The sequence below is a fragment of the Thalassophryne amazonica genome, chromosome 10 (assembly GCF_902500255.1).
Source record: "Thalassophryne amazonica chromosome 10, fThaAma1.1, whole genome shotgun sequence".
In the NCBI taxonomy this organism is placed as follows: Eukaryota; Metazoa; Chordata; class Actinopteri; order Batrachoidiformes; family Batrachoididae; genus Thalassophryne; species Thalassophryne amazonica.
Window position 1 is genome coordinate 34,810,010 of NC_047112.1, and position 24,726 is coordinate 34,834,735.

The following is a 24,726-nucleotide window of genomic DNA, read 5'->3' on the forward strand; positions in this document are numbered from 1 at the left end:
TAAATAACCATCATAAATGAAATCAGCACCCCCAAAAACCATAGTAAGGTAGTTTGTGTTCAGATAATAGTGTTTTCTGTTGAACTCTTTAATGTTTTCTATGTGAAAATGGATGTTTCGCAGCAATGATGCATGAAAGATGGCGGGGGAGGGGGTCCAAACCTTGTCCGATTTTGCTGAAAATGTTACTGTTTCATCAGTTCACTTGGGAGACAAATTGGTTTAAAGAGCAGCAAGCTCTGAGAACATTTGCAAAAAATGAGACACCCTAATAGACATGCAGGTTAGTTGAATTGTGCTTAGGTGTGCATGCGGGTGTGTTTGTGTTTGTTTGTCTATATGTGACCCTGTAGGCTCCAGCCCCACCATGATCCTTAATTGGAGTAAGTGGGTATAGGAAATGAATGTTTTCAACATCTGCTATTGTCCATCTGCAAGGTTCATGACGTGCACGGTTGATGATTTGTGTGAATAAAGTACACTTCTTGTATATTTAGATACAAAGAGTTTCTGTATTTTTAAAACTTGCTTGACAGGTGCATTAACTGCTTTCACGGCAATAACACCGCGTGATGAAACACAGCGGGACTGAACTACACTATTTATCTGTGTGGAAAAAAACAGACTTGTGATGTATTTAAAGCGAAGAAGTGTGTCAATGCACTGCACTTTTAAAACATGAACTCAGGCTGTGCTGAACTCAGCAGCAGTGCTGACTGGCTGCTCCCTACACTGGCAATGCCTTTATCGTTATTTGATCTCACCTGGACATCTCTGTATTTACCGTATCCGCATGTCAGATCTGCGTCAAATTCTGCCTGAAAAGGAATAGATGCACGAGTGTTAGACCCATGCATCCGCCACCACCCCTTAGATCCACCAGTGCTGCATTGTGCAAAACTCTTGTATTGCAATCTTTGAAATTAACATAATTGTCAGGTGACTACTATTGATAAAAAAAAAAAACCAAAATGTTGTGACTATGGTAAAACAAATAATGATTAAAAAAATTCCCCATGCAAAATAAAAGTTATTGTGGGTCACCCAGTACATTCATGGAACTCGGGAAAAACCACTGATGACACTGTTAAGGTAAGAGGGTAAGACGCGGAAGCGATTAAGAAAACTTTGTGAAAGTGCATTTTTTGCTTTGTACAATGTGTTAGGGTCATGAAAGTAATTTATTTAAGGGTGAGCATTTAACCAACTTTCATTAAAAAAGGGGGTGGCTGGATCATTGGGTGGTGGTGGTGGTGGTGGTGGTGGGTGTCCAACATGCAAATATGGTAACAATGTCAGATCACTGCAAGTACAATTTAGCACTCATCTGGATGAACAAACTGATATAAAGCATTCCCTCACCACCAGAGAGTTTTTTGTGTCTCAATAGCAGTTGTCTGCTATCGAGACACAAGCTGTTATTTAAGGAACAAGTTCTCAGTACTAAAAGTATAGATTGTCCTTGCCCTCACAAACCTGGCTTTCCCACAACCCAAACAGACACCAGACCACAAACATTCAAGTTCTAGTATTACTATCTCCATGCGACACGCGTCTCAATGTGCCGAAAAAGTGCAGATGTCCACGTCTTTCGCAATTCCTGTGAAGTCAGATGACGTCCCGGATCAACACAGCATCCAGTGTGGAAATGAACGGCACATTCCACTGTTACAGGAGTTTTTGTCATGGAAAGAGGAGCGGAGGAGTTCCGCGCGTCACGGTGGAGCCGCATGGCGCAAAGCAACGCCGTGATGAAGCCTCACAGGACATGTTCTGGCATGTCCAGCTCATGCACAATTTCTCGGATAGTCACACGACTGAAAAGCAACCTGAAAGCCGTCCTGTGAGACCAACACGGAGGTGCTTTTGTCCCGCGCCATGAGTGGCATGAGTGGCGCATCCCTCCGCTTCTCTTTCCATGAAAAAAAACTCCTGTAACAGTGGAATGTGCCGAAAAAGTCTTGATGTCCACATCTTCTGCCATTTTTGTGGAAGTCAGATGACGTCCCGGATCAACAAAGCCTTCACGCTGGAAATGATCTGGTTGTTTCAGCAGGGTTTGAGCCTGTCGATCGGCGCTCGGAGTGCGCCGCACTCTCAGACGCTGTGGGCGGTCTTTAAACCGGCTGGAGCACTCTTTAATCTGTGTAATCCCCATAAAATCGTCCCTGAAAGCCATCTGAATCTTCCGAATGGTGTCCACCTGGAGGTCTCTCTCAGTTTCTGGAAAAAATTGATGCAGCAAAGCTCCAAATTGTTCAGACATTTATTCGCAATAAAAAGCCGACGAGAGGGGTGGACCACTGCTCACACAAAGCCTGCTCACAGGCGAATGACGCAACCAACAGGCGTGAAAAAACTCACGCATGCGCATGAAGGTTCAAGCTTGGCTGATGCAATCAAATGTGATTCAAATCCATATGGTTTTGCAAAAAATAAAAAGGTCGGATACTTTTCTAACAGACCTCGTATTGTCAAATATGCAAAACACACTGGTGTAAAAAACGACCATATTTTCCGAACTGCAGTTGTGGTCAGAATGAACAACAGTCCTTATTTCCTGTATGTGGTGTCACGGGCAGATTTCTATCAGTTCTGTCAGTGTGTACCTACCTGTCGTTGTCCCTGGCAGAGGAGTTTCTTCTTTTTTTTTTATAGCAGTTGGCATCCACCTTAATATTTCTTATTTGTCCAAAATTTTCTGGAATTATCTGTCAAATGGAAACTACTGTTTTTAATTTCATTAGCTCATTTAATTATTCATGTACATCTGGATCATCATCTGATCAGTGGCTGCACCAAGGGGGGTTTGGGGGGGCTTAAGCCCACCCAATAATGAGCCAAGCCCTCCCTCAGACCCCCCCAATAATTCTGCCAATAATGTGAATAGCGACTGACATATTTGTGGATCTCAACTGCAGTTTTGCGCTGAGAATGTCTCAATATTGCGTAACTGAACAAAGTGATGAATGTGTGTGTGTTTGGTGATCCACCAATGCTGAATCACCCTTCACAAACAGAATTTTCAGTTTTGCAAATAAACAATTATTTGTAAAAACCCACACACAAGTTACAAATCAGAAATTTGTGTTTGTGGATCCCAAAGCACGTGTACAAATCAAAGGCTATTTGTAAATCACCCTCTGTGCATTTGCAGGTATTAATGAAACAAATTTAACTGCATACTCCAAAAATTTCAGTTTCCTAAATATTTATTACAGCCACTCTTAAAACTTCACTTACCTTTATTTATACCTATGTGCAAGTTTACTGAACTTGCAGTCATTCTAAGTGATGTGTGTGTGCAATGATACCACATTTTAGAGGAGCACAGGTGACTAAAGCAAATACCTTGGTATTTATAAAGCAATTTACTATATTGTTCATTTCGACGACATTTTGTGGAGCCCCTCCAACTTTAACCACAGCCTCCCCTCAGCCCCCCCAACAAAAATTTCCTGGTGCCGCCACTGCATCTGATGTTGGTGCGCTCAACCTTATTAAAATTTCAGCTCTTTATCTTCTGCTTTTGGGGGTGTTTTGAGCCTTAAAGAAATCTACCCAGTGTTAAATACATGTATTAAAAGTTAGCGGTAACTTCCGCTCAGTGTTTTAGAGGTTTATTGGTGTAGCGTCATCGCTGTTAACTTTTCAGTTGGCGTATTAGTGGTTATAGAAGCTGTGCTCAGTTACCAGTGTCCACCATGGGTGCAAATGTACAGTTTTTGTGGTGTTTGATGAATGCCACGCAGTGTTTTTAAAATGCTCCACGGCCTTCTAAAGGTGTACTTCACACAACAGATTACTGACAAATGCCATAAGAAGCCACAGTCTTGTTTTTGCAAATGGAAAGATTACCAGTTGTCTCATCAAGCAGCTTCTGTGAAAGTAGATGAGACCAGAATGTGCTGCCATTTGTCTCAGCGTGCGCTCATGATTTATGTGGACACAGACATGCTGTGTTGGACTATCAGTGGTCCACCACAAATCCAGCAACTGTTCATCTCTCCCCATTCATTCTCTCATGCTGCCTGCTGTGATGAAAGAGCACAGTGGGGTCATTTTAACAGACTTTGATTCCATGCTGTCAATGCTTTGGTTTCTGACAAAACTGATAGAAAATTTCTTAAAGCTTTCACCAAATGCATTGTATTCTTGCTTTAAAAAAAAAACAAAAAAAAAAACAACTCAAAATCTAATCAGTTAATTATCATTAAACTTGGTCAAATGTTTGAACCTGGCCTGAAATACAAACCACTAATGTAGATGTAGAATTTTGTATTTTCTATCATGCCATTTTTTTTTTTGGCATTTCAGCCTTTATGATAGAGACAGGAAACATGGCATCGGAGAGACACGCAGCAAAGACATTGCCTCTGTTGGAATTTGAAACTGAGGATACTGCAAAACCCAGCATGTGGTGCACACCATAAGCCCTTAGCCATGGCTGCCCCTTTATTACATCCACCATGGACATAATAAAATCATCAGTTGTCTGTCTGTTAGCAGGATTACGTCAAAACTACTGCATGCATTTTGACAAAATTTTCACCACAGATAGATATTAGGCCATGGAAGGCGCCTTGGGGCAACTGTTTGTTGTGATTTGGCGCTATATAAAAAAATTGATTGATTGATTGATTGAATTACATTTTGGAGGTGATCCAGATTCTGGATCAAGATTTCACTTTATATAGGCTTTTAAGGATTACATCAAAACTACTGCACAGATTTTGATGAAATTTTCACCATGGACACATATTAGGCCATGGAAGAACCATTAACTTTTGGAGGTGATCTGGTTTGTGGATCAGAATTCAATTTGTACATTTCACTTTGACTATCTTTACATGCAGCCAGTAACCCTTTCATAACCCTTTCATAACCAGAATATTTGCAATAACCCGGTTGCGCACGGCCATGTAAACACCCGCAAAAACCCGAATATGTTCATATTCCGGTTTTTAAAAACCCAAATATGACCCCTGGGTTACTCCTTTTCTAACCCGAATATCAGGTCATATAAACGCGCATCGGGATATCCCCATAGAAAGGAACATTATTTTGTGTTCTGCACATGTCCTATCCAGAAGGAATCCAACCCGCAACCCACCAGACACCACAGAAGCAGAGGTAAACAAGTATGGGGAAATCCAGACGCGGCAGCACAGTACCACACTTTTGGAGCGAGGAGGAAACCGAATACTTTATTAGTATCGTGAAAGACATGAATATAATGTCTTTTATTGACGGTAGAAAGTACCGAGATAGCGACATTCACAAGAAGGTAGCCGAAAAGTTACGCGAAGCAGGATTTGCACGAATGCCAGACCAAATCAAGCACCGGTGGAAGACATGTGTCGCTGTTTAGATGGGGATATTCCAAATGATACCAATGACCATGTATACAGGAGTAACTCTGTCTGCTTAAGCATGTAAACGGGTTATTCCTAATGTTTCAGAAACCGGAATATTGACCTTATCCTGAATATTAACAGCATGTAAACGTAGCCTTTGTCTGATTTTGAGGATTATATCAAAACTACTTAACAGATTTTCACAACACATTGGTGTTAGGTCTTAGAAGACTCCATTAAATTTTGGAGGTAATCTGGATCTGGATTTTGGATCATAATTTCACTTTGTAGACTTTTAAGGATTACATCAAAACTACTTCACGGATACAACATCACAATTTAAAACCAAGATCAGGAAGACACTATTTTGTTCCAGCTTGTGAATTAAATATCAGTTTGCAAGATCTTGATCAGTCGGATTCTGGATCAGTGTGAAACTATTGCATTGTGTTGTGGAATCTGGATCCAGGTAAAGTCTGGGTGTGAATCGCATATCTTTTATCTTGAGTCCTCGTCAAGCCTTGGTGGATGTCAGAAATCACTGATTGCTCCTGTTTATTCATTTCATTAATTTGTTTTTTGGCAAACTGTAGCTGAAATTTTGTCTTCTTTCTTAAGAAATTTGCTCTGTTCCACTCCAACGTGATGATCTGTATTAACGTCTGTCCGTCTGTAACAAGGTGAAGTCCAGATGTACAAAAAAGACCTTACTGCGAGCTTGGCTCACTGGGATTCTGCTTTGGCAGACCTGGTGGAAGGTTGATCTTGCGAACAAGAAGTTCAAGTTTTCAACCCAGTTGAAGTTCAAGTTTTTAACCCAGTTAACTGGGTTAGAGTAGCTTTACAGCTAAGATTATTGAAGGCTTGATTTGACATAAGTGCAGTGTATTCACAGCATTTCACATTTCACTTTTTCCACATTTTATGTTACAGCCTTATTCTAAAATTATTTATTTTTTCCCCTCAAAATTCTACACACAAAACCCCATAATGACAAGTGAAAACAGTAAAGATTTGTTTGCAAATGTATTAAATATAAAAATCCCTAAGAAATCACATGTACATAATTATTCACAGGCTTTGCCATGAACCTCAAAACTGAGCACAGGTGTGTCCTTGTTTTTACTGACAATTCTTGAGATGTTTCGACAGCTTAACTGGAGTCCACCTGGGGCAAATTCACTTGATTAGACATGATCTGGAAAAGCATACACCTGGCTACATATAAGATCCCACATTTCTTATTTGAACCTACATATAACACCACATTTTCTGTATCCAGTGGCTTCACTTTTCAAAATACCACCCGATGTGCACAATTTCGTCCCAGATTTGTGACAGTAAAATTTCTGGTTTGCTGGGACAATTGCTGTAATCTTTGTGGTTCTTTTTGTGGGAATCTGTAGCATGATCTCTTGATCCCAAGCACCTTATCTTCCCAGACGAGTTGCTGCACAATGGAGCATCACAAAAACTACCTGTATGAACCACTTTCCTTCTTTTCAGTCCACTTAATTTGGGTGAATTACTAAAAAACTGGCACCTTCTGTGCCTGTCATTGCTCTCGTCTTTACCAGAATTTCTGTGCACTGATTTTAGTGCAAAAAAACATGTGTGGGAAAATTCTGGTGTATTTATGGAAATGTGAATCCACTGGATTAAAATAAATGTCACTATCATTTAAGGGTGAACAGTAAAACTTGAATTTGATATATTACAATATATGTTTTCAGGAACTCACAATTAAAATTGCACAGGATGAGAAATGATGTTAGTGTGTGGAAAGTCAATTTTTAAGAACTATCTCATACTTGTCAAGCTACTTGACAAGTACCTGGTGAAAAACTACAGGAAACACATATGATAAATATCAGAATCAGCAGTTCCAAAAAATGATTTAAAAAAATCTCCTACCTATGTGTGCTTTTTGGTTTGTAATGACTATGGAACTGTCGCTATAGGAATGATATCCTCATGAGCACTGTGTAAGCTTCTAATCATTTTATGGCATACTAGATTTAGTGTCCTGGTATTATGGACACATTTTTACGAAGCTTTAATGGAGTCGCTCAGTGTATGGAACCAAAGTGTGATTAGTGGAACCAAAATGCACAGTACATGACATCAGTCATACATTACACTATTTTTCTATGCAATAAGATAAACAATCAGTGATATGTGACGTACAGTCCATCAGGATATGTTTTGGTGTTGTAGCAGTCTGTCCCTAAATGTAGCCAAAAGTGATTCCTATATATGCCTATCAGTGTACTTTGACCAATCAACACATTTATGTCTTACTGCACTTGGTCTGATGTGAATGGATGAATCAGCTGAGCAACAAGGCTATTCATTTTCTTGTATAAACTTATGAAATTGGCACTTGGTGTTGGATGAAGTTGTCATGATATTTGACTGAGTTTCACTGCTTGAGCATCAAACAAACTACTTGTATTAGTGGCATTTATATAAAGCTGAGTGGATCCTTGTCATTTGATTGGTGCTTTGTCACATGACATGGATTAATTCATCCCATTTGTGTTGCATTGCATTTAAAGTGCACCTTGGTTCCATTTTGAGTGCAAATTTGGTTCCATACGTTTGGTACCATTGCACTCTACACATGCACACACAATGGGCCTCATGTATCAACGTTGCGTACGGCGATATTTGAGCGTATATGGGGTGTACGCCAAAACGGCTGCGCTACTTGGCATTTATCAATGTGGTCGTTGGCGTACGCTGCGCTGAAAATATACACCAGGTCGAGAGGTGGCGTAAATTATACACCAAAATGAACCAGCGCTGGAATCCACATAAAAATGAAGATGATCAACATGATAAACAGTGCCATTATACAAATCAATGCATATGTTACATAAATAACACTTTCTGATTATACTACATAATAATCAATACAAATCCCGCCTTTGCGGGATTGTTATGGAACACAATCCATGGTCACAGCGCTGACTGCAAAGACAGTGCTGCTCGCCTTTTTCTCCAGACTTCGAGCCTGGAGCCAGAGCAGCGCTGAGCTTAACTTCATGTGGTGTGATCGTTTTAAACAATGAAATTGATAATAACAACTGTAGTTTCGTCATTCCCTTAATTCGCCCGTGCTTTAACCAGGTTTTGTCGTCTCCATTCGGTTGTCACAATAAAATAAATACAGAAAAACATTTAAAAAATACAGAAATCTGACAGATTAGGCATGTCTTATTAATTGAGCGAGCAAATATCCACATGTTAAATGCCATCACAATTTTTTATAGGAAAACGTTCTATTTTTATTTCTCAAACAAATGTTTGGGCCTGAAAACAGTTTGGTATTATTTTCCTACTAAGGTTTGAACTTTGAGAGTGTTTACACACGAGAGAAAAGTGAGAAAATGTTCATGCCTGATTGAGAAAGTGTATAAACTGTGTAGTGAGGGGTTTTACAGCTTTGAAACGTCTATAATAATTGTAAAAAATAACGCTGACTACATCGCAGTTTCGCGTATTACGGGCTATTTTTTAGAACGTAACTCCAGCGATTAATGAGGGACCACTGTAACACTTTATTGATTATATACTACAAAACAATTGATACGACGGCCGCTTTTGATGCTCTATTGGCACGCGTCGTGATTGGTGAAGTTCTTTTTCATTGCCGTCTCCTGGCTTCCATGTCGTAAAATGAGGGTGTGTCTGAAGCGGAGGCTGAATATTTATGGGCGTGTTTATTATAAATACGATCGTTTCCACTCGCCGCATTTATCAAGATCACGTCAGGCATACGCCAGAAATGGGCAGGTGCGCACTGCTTGATACATGTCACGGCGACTTTGGTGTATTTCAAGTTTACGCTGTAAATTTACGCCACAAGTGTGCAACAATGATACATGAGGCCCAATGCGCACACGCACACACAAAACAGATCCACTGTACTGTCTGGAGGCTGGTGGCAGGAAGTTGGAATGAAAAGCTGGACTCATTTATGATGGGTTTTTTTTTTCCGCTGCACTGAGGATGTACACAGTCTTTTTTTGGTAGTACATGCATGCACAAGCGCTGACCAGGTTGTGTGTGTGTGTGTGTGTGTGCGCACAACTCCCAACGACTACCGAGACAGGATTTGATTGAGCTAGCTGATGCTGCTAATTCTTGTAACACACACACACACACACACACACACACACACACACACACACACACACACACACACACACACACACACACACACACACACAATACATATCCACTGCGCTATTATACTCTGTTGGCAGGAAGAAAGAATGAAAAGCTGACTAATTTCTGACGTGATTTTTTTTTTTTTGTTTGCTGCACTGAGGATGTACGCAGTCTTTTTTTGGTAATACACGCACGCACAAGTGTCTTGGTGCGCGTGCGGGGGGGGGGGACAACGACACGATGATTTGATTGAGCTAACTGACGCTGCTAATTCTTGTAACACAAACACACACACACGCACACAAAATCCACTCCGCTGTAAGGCGTCTGGATGCATGAAGGGCTGTTCAGATGAAAAGCTGACGTGATTTTTGGTTGGAGTGAGGGACTACACAAAATCTTTTTTTTTTTCTTTTTTTTATGGAAGTCTGAAGGCAGTGCACAGCATCACTGGACTACATGTCACAATTTGGACTTTAGCAGCAGTGGAGCGCCAAAATGTAACTCCCTTTTCTGTTGTTTATAAATTAATAAAATGTCAAATGACAAGGATCTATTTTAGCCGTTATATAAAACAAATAATGAATGTTTTTACATTCTTTCAATGGAACGACTATTTAATTCGGCTTTCACCTCATAAAATATTCATACCATTGAACTCATAAACATTCATTATTTGTATACAGGTACAGAATGCACACTGCGGAGTCATTCAAACCCAGATTAAAGACCCGTCTGTTCTCCCTTTAGTGTGACTAATATAATCGTGTTGCTCTGAGCTACCTTTCCCCTTTATCTTAAATTTGTGTTACTACTCATGAGCTGGACTCAATCTCATCAAATCTAAATTCTGCACTTGTTAGTGAAACATAGGGCGAGCTGCTGGTGCTTTCATGAGCATCCTGTCATTTATTTTGCTTCTGAGAAATGTTGTTCATGTCGGCTTATTTATTTCTGCCCTGTCTCTTTGAGGTGTTGCCAAAAAACTGCCAAGTGAGATCAATGGTGGCTGCAACAGGGAATATGAGCACTACAAGTTTTCCAACATTGGTCTCCTCGGTTCAAGAGTTAATTGAAGGCTGGATGTTGTGTGGGCCGCTGAAGAGGAGGTACTGCTGGCCCACCACCACAAGATGGCGCCCTGCTTGAAGTGCGGGCTTCAAGCACGAGAGGGCGTCGGAGCGACCAGGAGTGACAGCTGTCACTCATCATCCGTACCAGCTGTCACTCATCCACTACTCATCACCACCACCATAAAGACCGGACTGCAACTCCACCTCCCCGCCGAGAAATCAGTTACCATTCAGGTAACTTCTCTGCTGACTTAACACTGACTAATAGTCTGAACTTCTTTGCAGCCGTTTTCCTGTGGTGTGTCCTTATCTGTGGGATTGGCGTTTGGTGTGATCAGCGATGGCTTCGCTTCACACCCCAACCAGATAAGTGGTTAGACAGGAGCTGCACGAGTGTGTGATTGGAGGTGGAGGTTCTCCCTCCCAATTGTATACAGACTGTGGGATTACTGAGTGTGCGAACTCACACTCATCAGGACTGTCTCTGTTCTCTGCCAGCAGTACCGGGTCTGACTGCTGAAGACAGTGGCCACCTGGGGCGCAGGGCTTGGCGACTCCGGTGTTCTTCAGCTCCGTTGGTGGTGGAAGCTGTGTGGGATCTGGCTCTTCTCTCGCCAGGCGTCTTCTATCTTCGAGCCTGCCCACACGTCACTTTGTGTATAATTGACAGTCACCATATTGTTATTGTCTGTACGTCGTTGTGCGATTCACAACATTAAATTGTTACTTTTGGCTTATCCATTGTCCGTTCATTAACGCCCCCTGTTGTGGGTCCGTGTCACGACACTTTCACAACAGGATTTCTCGGCCAGCATCATGGATCCCGAGGGGCGTCAACCATTGCTTGAACAGCCAATGGAAGAGCGAGGTGCACAGGCGCCAGCAGGAGGCGTGTTGGGTGAGCTGCAGCACATCTTAACTGCCTTTACCGCTCGGTTGGACTTAGTTACCGAGCAGAGCAGTGTTCTCAATTGTAGGATGGAGGCTCTCACCGCCCAGGTGGAAGCGCATGCTCAGGGCGCTGCTGCAGCACCTCCTCCTGCTGACTGTGTGCCAGAAACAGACATTCCGCTGGTCATTCAACGAACCCCCCCACCTTCCCCTGAAGCATACATAAGCCCTCTGGAGCCGTACGGAGGCTGTGTGGAGACGTGCGCGGACTTCTTGATGCAGTGCTCGCTCGTCTTTTCACAGCGTCCCGTCATGTACGCGTCAGACGCTAGCCGGGTGGCTTACGTTATAAATTTGCTTCGAGGAGAGGCACGCGCCTGGGCTACGGTGCTCAGGGAGCAGAATTCACGGCTCCTAACGGTTTATACTGAGTTTGTTAGGGAGTTCCGACAGGTTTTCGACCACCCTCATGGAGGCGAGACCGCTTCAAGTGTGCTGCTGTCAATATGGCAGGGGCGTCGGAGCGCAGCGAAGTATGCAGTTGACTTCCGCATCGCGGCAGCGCGAGCTGGCTGGAATGCTGTTGCGCTCCGCGCCGCCTTTGTAAACGGACTGTCTCTGGTCCTTAAGGAGCACCTGGTGGCAAAGGACGAGCCGCGGGATTTAGATGGGCTTATCGACCTGGTTATACGGTTAGACAACTGATTAACAGAACACCGACGGGAGCGAGACGAAGGGCGTGGTCAGGCACAAGCTGTGCCTCTTCCTCCCGGGTCCGAAAGGGAGCCGACTTCCCCACGCTCCGCTGCCAGGGCTCTCCACGTGACGACAGCTCCCCCTGCTGACGCTGCTAGGGAAACGAGCAGGGCCAAAAAGGGATCAGATCAGAGACAAAGGAGGCTGATCCGTGGAGAGTGTTTTCTCTGCAGCTCTACCGAGCACACACAGAGAGAATGCCCCAAACGGTCAAAACAGCAGCACTCAGCCTTGGAGACTGGGCTAAGGGAGGGTCACAACACCCACATGGGGAGACCCTGACGATCTGCACGTATCCCAGTCACGATCCTGAGTGGGGATCTAACCCTTCACGCCCCAGCACTGGTGGACACAGGGTCGGAGGGGAATCTGCTGGATAGCAGATGGGCAAAGGAGGTTGGGCTCCCTCTAGTGGCCTTACCGTCACCATTGTCGGTGCGGGCACTAGATGGCACCCTTCTTCCACTAATCACACACCAGACACAGCCAGTGACATTGGTGGTGTCTGGGAATCACAGGGAGGAGATTGTGTTTTATGTAACACCTTCTACCTCCCGAGTGATTTTGGGTTTTCCATGGGTGTTAAAACACAATCCCCGGATTGATTGGTCGTCTGGAGTTGTGGTTCAGTGGAGCGAAACCTGCCACTGGGAGTGTTTAGGATCCTTGGTTCCACCCGGTGTGACAGCTAAGGAGGAGGTTTTAGTCCCCCCCAATCTGGCGGCGGTGCCAGCCGAGTACCACGACCTCACGACATCTTCAGCAAGGATCTGGCACTCACGCTGCCCCCACACCGTCCGTACGATTGTGCCATTGATTTGATACCGGGCGCTGAGTACCCGTTCAGCAGGCTGTACAACCTCTCACGTCCAGAACGCGAATCAATGGAGACCTACATCCGGGACTCGTTAGCTGCCGGGTTGATCCGGAACTCCACCTCCCCGATGGGTGCTGGTTTCTTTTTTGTGGGTAAGAAGGACGGCGGACTCCGTCCATGCATTGATTACAGAGGGCTGAACGAGATCACGGTTCGCAACCGATACCCGTTACCTCTGTTGGATTCAGTGTTCACGCCCCTGCATGGAGCCCAAATATTCACGAAATTGGATCTTAGGAATGCTTATCACCTGGTTCGGATCCGGGAGGGAGACGAGTAGAAGACGGCATTTAACACCCCGTTAGGTCACTTTGAGTACCTGGTCATGCCGTTCGGCCTCTCCAATGCGCCCGCGACGTTCCAAGCATTGGTTAATGATGTCTTGCGGGACGTCCTGCATCGGTTTGTCTTCGTATATCTATACGATATACTCATCTTTTCTCCGGATCCTGAGACCCATGTCAAGCATGTACGTCAGGTCCTACAGCGGTTGTTGGAGAACCGGCTGTTTGTGAAGGGCGAGAAGTGTGAGTTCCACCGCACTTCTTTGTCTTTCCTGGGGTTCATAATCTCCTCCAACTCCGTCGCCCCTGATCCGGCCAAGGTTGCGGCGGTGAGAGATTGGCCCCAACCAACGAACCGTAGGAAACTACAACAGTTCCTCGGTTTTGCAAATTTCTACCGGAGGTTCATCAAGGGCTACAGTCAGGTAGTTAGCCCCCTGACAGCCCTGACCTCCACAAAAGTCCCCTTCACCTGGTCGGATCGGTGCGAAGCCGCGTTTAGGGAGTTGAAACGCCGGTTCTCGACTGCACCGGTTCTGGTGCAGCCCGATCCCAAGTGCCAGTTCGTAGTTGAAGTGGACGCCTCTGACTCAGGGATAGGAGCCGTGCTATCCCAGAGCGGGGAGTCCGACAAGGTTCTCCATCCATGTGCCTACTTTTCCCGCAGGTTGACCCCAGCTGAATGGAACTATGACGTCGGCAATCGGGAACGTCTTGCGGTGAAGGAGGCTCTTGAGGAGTGGAGACACCTGTTGGAGGGAGCATCGGTACCATTTACGGTTTTCACGGACCATCGGAACCTGGAGTACATCCGGACCGCGAAGCGTCTGAACCCCAGGCAAGCCCGCTGGTCGCTGTTCTTCGGGCGTTTTGACTTCTGGATCACCTACCGCCCCGGGACAAAAAAACCAACGATCTGACGCCCTGTCCCGGGTGCACGAAGAGGAGGTCAAGACCAAGCCGTCAGACCCCCCTGACACCATCATCCCCGAGTCCACTGTCGTGGCCACCCTTACCTGGGACGTGGAGAAGACCGTCCGGGAGGCCCTGACACGGAGCCCGGACCTGGGGACAGGTCCGAAGGACAAGTTGTACGTCCCACCAGAGGCCAGGGCTGCGGTCCTTGACTTCTGTCACGGTTCCAAGCTCTCCTGTCATCCAGGGGTGCGAAGGACCGTGGCAGTGGTCCGGCAGCGCTTCTGGTGGGCGTCTATGGAAGCCGACGTCCGGGAGTATGTCCAGGCCTGCACCACCTGTGCCAGGGGCAAAGCCGACCACCACAAGGCCCAAGGCCTTCTCCAGCCTCTGCCTGTGCCTCGTCGCCCCTGGTCTCATATTGGCCTGTACTTTGTCATGGGCCTCCCGCCGTCCCAGGGCAACACCACCATCTTAACGATAGTGGACCGGTTCTCCAAGGCGGCCCACTTCGTGGCCCTCCCGAAGCTCCCGACGGCCCAGGAGACTGCAGACCTCCTGGACCACCACGTCGTGCGTCTGCATGGGATTCCATCAGACATTGTCTCGGATCGTGGTCCTCAGTTCTCCTCCCAGGTCTGGAGGAGTTTCTGCAGGGAACTGGGGGCCACCGTCAGTCTCTCGTCTGGGTACCACCCCCAGACGAACGGGCAGGCAGAGCGGACTGGAGCAGGCCCTCTGCTGCGTGATCTCCACGCACCCGACGGCCTGGAGTGACCATCTGGCCTGGATCGAGTACGCTCATAATAGCCAAGTCTCATCTGCCACCGGCCTCTCCCCGTTTGAGGTGTGTTTGGGGTACCAGCCCCCATTGTTTCCACTGGTGGAGGGAGAGGTCGGGGTGCCCTCGGTCCAGGCCCATCTGAAGAAGTGCCGTCGGGTGTGGCGTACCACCCGCTCTGTCCTGCTCAGAGCCCGGACGAGGGCTAAGGCCCTTGCAGACCGCCGGCGTTCCCCGGCCCCTGCATACCAGCCCGGGCAGGAGGTCTGGCTATCCACTAAGGACATCCCCCTGCAGGTGGAATCCCACAAACTCAAGGACAGGTACATCGGACCTTTTCCCATCCTCAAAGTCCTCAGTCCGGCCGCAGTGAAGCTGAAGCTGCCAACTTCACTGCGGATACACCCCGTGTTTCATGTGTCAAGACTCAAGCCCTGCCATACCTCACCACTGTGTGCTCTGGGACCAGCGCCGCCTCCTGCCTGGATCATTGACGGGGAGCCCGCGTGGACGGTACGCCGGCTCCTGGACATCCGTCGAAAGGGCCGGGGGTTCCAGTATCTGGTGGACTGGGAGGGTTATGGCCCCGAGGAGCGCTCCTGGGTGAAGAGGAGCTTCATCCTGGACCCGGCCCTCCTGGCCGACTTCTACACCCGTCACCCGGACAAGCCTGGTCGGGCGCCAGGAGGCACCCGTTGTGGGGGGGGTCCTGTTGTGTGGGCCGCTGAAGAGGAGGTACTGCTGGCCCACCACCACAAGATGGCGCCCTGCTTGAAGTGCGGGCTTCAAGCACGAGAGGGCGTCGGAGCGACCAGGAGTGACAGCTCTCACTCATCATCCGTACCAGCTGTCACTCATCCACTACTCATCACCACCACCATAAAGGCCGGACTGCAACTCCACCTCCCCGCCGAGAAATCAGCTACCATTCAGGTAACTTCTCTGCTGACTTAACACTGACTAATAGTCTGAACTTCTTTGCAGCCGTTTTCCTGTGGTGTGTCTTTATCTGTGGGATTGGTGTTTGGTGTGATCAGCGACGGCTTTGCTTCACACCCCAACCAGATAAGTGGTTAGACAGGAGCTGCACGAGTGTGTGATTGGAGGTGGAGGTTCTCCCTCCCAATTGTATACAGACTGTGGGATTACTGAGTGTGCGAACTCACACTCATCAGGACTGTCTCTGTTCTCTGCCAGCAGTACCGGGTCTGACTGCTGAAGACAGCGGCCACCTGGGGCGCAGGGCTTGGCGGCTCCGGTGTTCTTCAGCTCCGTTGGTGGTAGAAGCTGTGTGGGATCCGGCTCTTCTCTCGCCAGACGTCTTCTATCTTCGAGCCTGCCCACACGTCACTTTGTGTATAATCGACAGTCACCATATTGTTATTGTCTGTACGTCGTTGTGCGATTCACAACATTAAATTGTTACTTTTGGCTTATCCATTGTCCGTTCATTAACGCCCCCTGTTGTGGGTCCGTGTCACGACACTTTCACAACACTGGACTTCCAGTGCCCTCCAAAAGTACTGGAACACATATTTCATACATTTTAATTTGTTTATGCCATTTTGAATACAAAAATACAAATCATTCCAAAAAATTAAAAACTTCTAAAATTATCTTCCTTAAACTCAAAGTGAAACCATATCTCTACAACTTGATATAAATGAATTAAAAATATAAAAGCCAAGCTGATGGGTTGCATAACTAAAGCAATACAGGTATAATACCTGTAAATAATCAGTTTTATTGCCAGGTTTCTTCAGACAAGTCAGAGGATGAATACATGAACAATTCCCAAGTCACTGAATATGTTTTGGACTTTATTTACATCAATTATGAAGAAATACAAACAGTATAGCACTCTATGGTAAATCTGTGTGGAGGAGACAGTTCTCAAAAACTGACTGTACAAGAAGAAGTGTGAGGAAAGCCTCCAAGACACGCAGACAACCCAGAAGAAGTTATAGGCTTCTGTGGCTGTGATTGGAAAGATTGTGCACAGTGCATGTTTTGCATTTTGTGTACCACACAAAAATGCTAGAACACTCTTACAGTAATTCATGGACTACAAGGAAGGTACATCTTGTCATTGTTTACCGTAGCAAAGTTCCATTCATGTGATTAAACTGACTGGTAACAATCGCTGACAAACGTAATATTTTAATCCATCTCTTGAGCCCTTTGGGATTGTTCTTCTCAGTGGGAAAGTTGTGGGAAAGTTGCATAAAACAAACAGTGTTTTCCATGTGTCAAGTCTATAATAACGGTTTGCATGTTCAACAATAGTGCAATGTGCACCTGTTATGTTTCACCTGAACATATGGCTTAAGGTTTAAAAGCAGTTAAAGCCACACGTGTTCTGTAACGCACATAATCACACTACCTGGGTTTGGCCAGTGTTTGGTAGCGAAACAAGAGCGAGGCTCAGGGTTCGAGCTTGTACAGTCATGAAGTGCACTTGGCTTATTGAAAAATATCTTGCAGACAACCTATCTGTTGGGAAGGTGTCGTGACACGGACCCACAACAGGGGGCGTTAATGAAGGGACAATGGAATAGCCAAAAAGTAACAATTTAATGTTGTGAAGGTGCACAACGTGATACAGACAGATACAAATGTGTTATATCAATCCAACAAAAGGTGACGTGTGGCAGGCTCAAAGATAGGAGACGTCCGGTGAGAGAGAAGCCGGAACCCACACAAGCCTCACCACCAACGGATCTGAAGAACACCGGAGCCGCCAAGCCCTGCGCCCCAGGTGGCCACTGTCTTCAGCAGTCAGACCCGGTACTGCTGGCAGAAAACAGAAACAGTTCTGGATGAGTGTGAGTCCGCACACTCAGTAATCCCACAGTCTGTGTTCAGTCAAGGAGGGAGAACCTCCACCTCCAATCACACACTCGTGCAGCTCCTGTCTAACCACTTATCTGGTTGGAGTGTGAAGCGAAGCCGTCGCTGATCACACCAAACGCCAATCCCACAGATAAGGACACACCACAGGAAAACGGCTGCAAAGAAGTACAGATTATTACTCATTGTTTTGAGTCAGCAGAGAAAGTTACCTGTATGGTAGACGATTTCTCGGCGAGGAGGTGGAGTTGCAGTCCAGTTTTATAGTGGTGGTGATGGGTGACAGCTGGTGTTGATTGATGACAGCTGTCACCTCCAGCGGCTCCGACGCCCTCTCGTGCTTGGAGCCCGCACTCCAAGCAGGGCGCCATCTGGTGGTGGTGGGCCAGCAGTACCTCCTCTTCAGCGGCCCACACAACAGGACCCCCCCCCCCCCCCCCCCCTCAACGGGCGCCTCCTGGCGCCCGACCAGGTTTATCCGGGTGCCGGGCGTAGAAGTCGGCCAGGAGGGCCAGGTCCAGGATGAAGCTCCTTTTCACCCAGGAGCATTCCTCGGGACCATACCCCTCCCAGTCCACCAGATACTGGAAGCCCCGACCCTTGCGACAGACGTCCAGAAGCCGACGCACGGTCCACGCCGGCTCCCCGTCGATGATCCGGGCAGGAGGTGGTGCAGGTGCAGGGGTGCAGAGCGGTGAGGTGTGGTATGGTTTGATCCGGGACACGTGGAAAACAGGATGGATCCACAGTGAAGCTGGCAGCCGTAGCTTCACTGTGGCCGGGCTGAAGACCTTGGTGATGGGAAAGGGTCCAATATATCTGTCCTTCAGCTTGTGTGATTCCACTTGAAGGGGGATGTCCTTCGTTGATAACCATACCTCCTGCCCAGGCTGGTATGCAGGGGCCGGGGAACGCCGGCGGTCTGCATGGGCCTTGGCCCTCGTCCGGGCCTTCAACAGGGCAGAACGGGCGGTCCGCCACACCCGGCGGCACCTCCTGAGGTGGGCCTGGACCGAGGGCACACCGACCTCACCCTCCACAAGAGGGAACAATGGGGGCTGATACCCCAAACACACCTCGAACGGGGAGAGGCCGGTGGCAGATGACACTTGGCTGTTGTGGGCGTACTCGATCCAGGCCAGATGGGTACTCCAGGCCGTCGGGTGTGCGGAGGTAACGCAATGGAGGGCCTGCTCCAACTCCTGGTTGGCCCGCTCTGCCTGTCCATTCGTCTGGGGGTGATACCCGGACGAGAGACTCACGGTGGCCCCCAGTTCCTTGCAAAAACTCCCCCAGACCTGAGAGGAGAACTGAGGGCCACGGTCTGAGACGATGTCCGCTGGTATCCCATGCAGACGCACGACGTGGTGGACCAGGAGGTCTGCTGTCTCCTGGGCCGTAGGGAGCTTCGGGAGGGCCACGAAGTGGGCCGCCTTGGAGAACCGGTCCACTATCGTCAAGATGGTGGTGTGGCCCTGGGACGGCGGGAGGCCCGTGACAAAGTCCAGGCCAATGTGGGACCAGGGGCGATGAGGCACCGGTAGGGGTCGGAGGAGTCCTGAGGTCCTCTTGTGGTCTGCTTTGCCCCTGGCGCAGGTGGTGCAGGCCTGGATGTAGTCCCGGACGTCGGCTTCCATAGACGCCCACCAGAAGCGCTGCTGGACTACTGCCATGGTCCTACGCACTCCAGGATGACAGGAGAGTTTGGAGCCATGGCAGAAGTCCAAAACCGCAGCTCTGGCCTCTGGTGGGACGTACAGCTTGTTCTTTGGGCCGGTCCCCGGGTCCAGGTTCCGTGCCAGGGCCTCCCGGACGGTCTTCTCCACGTCCCAGGTGAGGGTGGCCATGACAGTGGACTCGGAGATGATGGTCTCTGGGGGGTCTGACATCTCGGCCCTGACTTCCTCTTCATGCACCCGGGACAGTGCATCCGACCTTTGGTTCTTGGTCCCGGGGCGGTACGTAATCTGGAAGTGAAAGCGCCTGAAGAACAGTGACCAGCGGGCTTGCCTGGGGTTCAACCGCTTGGCGGTCTGGATGTACTCCAGGTTCCGATGGTCCGTGAAAACCGTGAAGGGCACCGTCGCTCCCTCCAACAGGTGTCTCCACTCTTCAAGAGCCTCCTTCACTGCCAAGAGTTCCCGATTGCCGACATCATAATTCCTCTCAGCCAGGGTCAACCTGCGGGAAAAATAGGCACAAGGGTGGAGGACCTTATCGGACTCCCCGCTCTGGGACAGCACGGCTCCTATCCCTGAGTCAGAGGCATCCACTTCCAATGTGAACTGGCGAGTAGGATCAGGCTGCACCAGAACTGGCGCAGTCGAGAACCGGCGTTTCAACTCCCTAAATGCGGCTTTGCACCGATCCGACCAGGTGAAGGGGACTTTAGTGGAGGTCAGGGCTGTCAGGGGGCTAACTACCTGACTGTAGCCCTTAATGAACCTCCTGTAGAAATTTGCAAAGCTGAGGAACTGTTGCAGTTTCCTACGGCTTGTTGGGTGGGGCCAGTCTCTCACCGCCGCAACCTTGGCCGGATCAGGGGCGACGGAGTTGGAGGAGATTATGAACCCCAGGAAGGACAAAGAAGTGCGGTGGAACTCGCACTTCTCGCCCTTCACAAACAGCCGGTTCTCCAACAACCGCTGTAGGACCTGACGTACATGCTTGACATGAGTCTCAGGGTCCGGAGAAAAGATGAGGATGTCATCTAGATACACAAAGACAAACCGGTGCAGGAAGTCCCGCAAGACATCATTAACCAAAGCTTGGAACGTCGCGGGGGCGTTTGTGAGGCCGAACGGCATGACCAGGTACTCAAAGTGACCTAAGGGGGTGTTAAATGCCGTCTTCCATTCGTCTCCCTTCCGGATCCGAACCAGGTGGTACACATTCCTAAGATCAAGTTTGGTAAATATTTGGGCTCCATGCAGGGGCGTGAACACCGAATCCAACAGAGGTAACGGGTATCGGTTGCGAACCGTAATGTCGTTCAGCCCTCTGTAATCGATGCATGGACGGAGTCCGCCATCCTTTTTACCCACAAAAAAGAAACCAGCACCCATCGGGGAGGTGGAGTTCCGGATCAACCCGGGGCAGCTAACGAGTCCCGGATGTAGGTCTCCATTGATTCGCGTTCTGGACGTGAGAGGTTGTACAGCCTGCTGGACGGGTACTCAGCGCCCGGAATCAAATCGATTGCACAATCGTACGGTCTGCTCGTGTCCATAGCTTCGTCAGCAGGGGGAGCTGTAGCCACACGGGGCCCTCTGGCTGTGGAGCGTGGGGACGACGGCATCCTTTCGGACCCGGAAGGAAGAGGGACGGCCCGTGCCCGGTCACGGCCCCCGCCCTGCTCCTGACGGTGTTCCTCTAACCGGTTGTCTAAGCGTATAACCAGGTCGACAAGCCCGTCAAAATCCCGCGGTTCCTCCTTAGCCAACAGGTGCTCCTTCAGGACCGGAGACAGTCCGTTTATGAAGGCGGCGCGGAGTGCAACGGTATTCCAGCCGGACCTCGCAGCCGCGATGCGGAAGTCGACTGCATACTCGGCTGCACTCCGGCGCCCCTGTTGCATTGACAGTAGCATGCTCGAAGCAGTCTCGCCTCTGTTGGGATGATCAAAAACCTGTTTGAACTCCCTTACAAACCCAGCGTATGACATTAGGAGCCATGAATTCTGCTCCCAGAGCGCCGTAGCCCAGGCGCGTGCCTCTCCTCGAAGCAAATTGATGACATAAGCCACCCGGCTAGCGTCTGACGCGTACATGACGGGACGCTGTGCAAAGACGAGCGAGCACTGCATCAGGAAGTCCGCGCACGTCTCAACACAACCTCCATACGGCTCCGGAGGGCTTATGTATGCTTCAGGGGATGGTGGGGGGGGTTGTTGAACGACCAGTGGAGCGTTTGTGTCTGACAAAGGATCAGCAGGAGGAGGTGCTGCAGCAGCGCCTTGATCGCGCGCCTCCACCCTGGCGGTGAGAGCCTCCATCCTCCGATTGAGGATAACGTTCTGCTCGGTGACCAGATCCAACCGAGCAGTGAAAGCGGTCAGTATTTGCTGCAGCTCCCATAACACGCCTCCTGCTGGTGCCTGTGCACCTTGCTCTTCCATTGGCCGTTCAGGCTCAAGTTGATGCCCCTTGGGATCCATGACGCTGGCCGAGAAATCCTGTTGGGAAGGTGTCGTGACACGGACCCACAACAGGGGGCGTTAATGAAGGGACAATGGAATAGCCAAAAATTAACAATTTAATGTTGTGCAGGTGCACAACGTGATACAGATGCAAATGTGTTATATCAATCCAACAAAAGGTGACGTGTGGCAGGCTCGAAGATAGGAGACGTCCAGTGAGAGAGAAGCCGGAACCCACACAAGCCTCACCACCAACGGACCTGAAGAACACCGGAGCCGCCAAGCCCTGCGCCCCAGGTGGCCACTGTCTTCAGCAGTCAGACCCGGTACTGCTGGCAGAAAACAGAAACAGTTCTGGATGAGTGTGAGTCCGCACACTCAGTAATCCCACAGTCTGTGTTCAGTCAAGGAGGGAGAACCTCCACCTCCAATCACACACTCGTGCAGCTCCTGTCTAACCACTTATCTGGTTGGAGTGTGAAGCGAAGCCGTCGCTGATCACACCAAACGCCAATCCCACAGATAAGGACACACCACAGGAAAACGGCTGCAAAGAAGTACAGATTATTACTCAATGTTTTGAGTCAGCAGAGAAAGTTACCTGTATGGTAGACGATTTCTCGGCGAGGAGGTGGAGTTGCAGTCCGGTCTTTATAGTGGTGGTGATGGGTGACAGCTGGTGTTGATTGATGACAGCTGTCACCTCCAGCGGCTCCGACGCCCTCTCGTGCTTGGAGCCCGCACTCCAAGCAGGGCGCCATCTGGTGGTGGTGGGCCAGCAGTACCTCCTCTTCAGCGGCCCACACAACACTATCCAAAACATGAGGTCTATTTATCACTCAAACAGCATTTTACTTACAACCCAAGTGGTCATAAAATGGTCAGTACTATACTAGCATCACAAAACAGGCAATTCAAATTAAAATTTCTGGATTTGCATATGAATTAATAAAAAATACAAAATATGCTACTATACAGTGAGGAAAATAAGTATTTGAACACCCTGCGATTTTGCAAGTTCTCCCACTTAGAAATCATTCAGGGGTCTGAAATTTGCATCTTAGGTGCATGTCCACTGTGAGAGACATAATCTAAAAAAAAAAACAAAAAAAATCCGGAAATCACAATGTATGATTTTTTAATAATTTATTTGTATGTTACTGCTGCAAATAAGTATTTCATCCCCTACCAACCAGCAAGAATTCTGGCTCACACAGACCTGTTATTTTTTCTTTAAGAAGCCCTCTTATTCTGCACTCTTTACCTGTATTAATTGCACCTGTTTGAAATTGTTATCTGTATAAAAGACACGTGTTCACACACTCAATCAATCACACTCCAACCTGTCCACCATAGCCAAGACCAAAGAGCTGTGTAAGGACACCAGGGACAAAAGTGTAGACCTGCACAAGGCTGGGATGGACTACAGGACAACAGGCAAGCAGCTTGGTAGAAGACAACAACTGTCATGATTATTTATTAGAAAGTGGAAGAAACACAAGATGACTGTCAATCTCCCTCAGTCTGGGATTCCATGCAAGATCTCACTTTGTTGGGTAAGGATGATTCTGAGAAATCTCAGAACTACACAGGAGGACCTGGTCAATGACCTGAAGAGAGCTTGGACCACAGTCACAAAGATTACATTAGTAACACATGATGCTGCCATGGTTTAAAATCCTGCAGGGCAGCAAGGTCCCCCTGCTCAAGCCAGCACATGTCCAGGCCAGTTTGAAGTTCACCAGTGACCATTGGGATGATCCAGAGGAGGCATGGGAGAAGGTCATGTGGTCAGATGAAACCAGAATAGAGCTTTTTGGAATCAACTCCACTTACCATGTTTAGAGGATGAGAACAACCCCAAGAAAACCATCCCAACCGTGAAGCATGGGGGTGGAAACCTCATACTCTAGGGATGATCTTCTACAAAGGGGACAGGACGACTGCACCGTATTGAAGGGAGGATGGATGGGGTCATGTACGAGGTCTATTAGAAAAGAAACCAACTTTTTTATTTTTTTAAAAAACTATATGGATTTGAATCACGTGCGATTACGTCAGACAAGCTTGAACCCTTGTGCACATGCATGAGTTTTTTCACGCCTGTCAGTTGCATCATTCGCCTGTGGGCAGGCTTTGAGTGAGCACTGGTCCACCCCCCTCATCGGAATTCCTTTGTCTGACTTCTTCCTGAGAGACTGGCGCTTTGCTTGATCAAAATTTTTCAGAAACTGTGAGACACATCCAAGTGGACACCATTCGAGAAATTCAGACGGTTTTCGGTGAAAATGTTAACGGCTAATGAGAAATTATGGAGTGTTACTGTCGCTTTAAGGACTGCCCACGGAGCCGGACGGTGCGCTGCACCCCGAGCCGCCGTCGTCAGCCTGTTTCAAGCTGAAAACTTCCAAATTTAAGCCTCTGTTGACCCAGGACGTCGTGAGAGAACAGAGAAGTTTCAGAAGAACTTGGGATCAGCAGTTTATCCGGACATTCCACTGTTAAAGGAGATTTTGTAATGAAAGACGTGCGGACGGATTTGCGTGTCGGCACCCAGCCGCTCATGGCGCGGCGCCACATCAGTTAAAATCATCTAAATCATCAGCCGTTAAAATTTTCACCGAAAAC

The 24,726-nt window shown here is 48.1% G+C and overlaps 1 protein-coding gene across 1 annotated transcript in view; it reads left to right on the forward strand.

Moving 5' to 3' along the window:
• Positions 1-24,726, forward strand: part of LOC117518085 (protein ALP1-like) — a 59,777-nt gene that overhangs the window by 814 nt on the left and 34,237 nt on the right. The gene's annotated exons all lie outside the window — the stretch shown is intronic.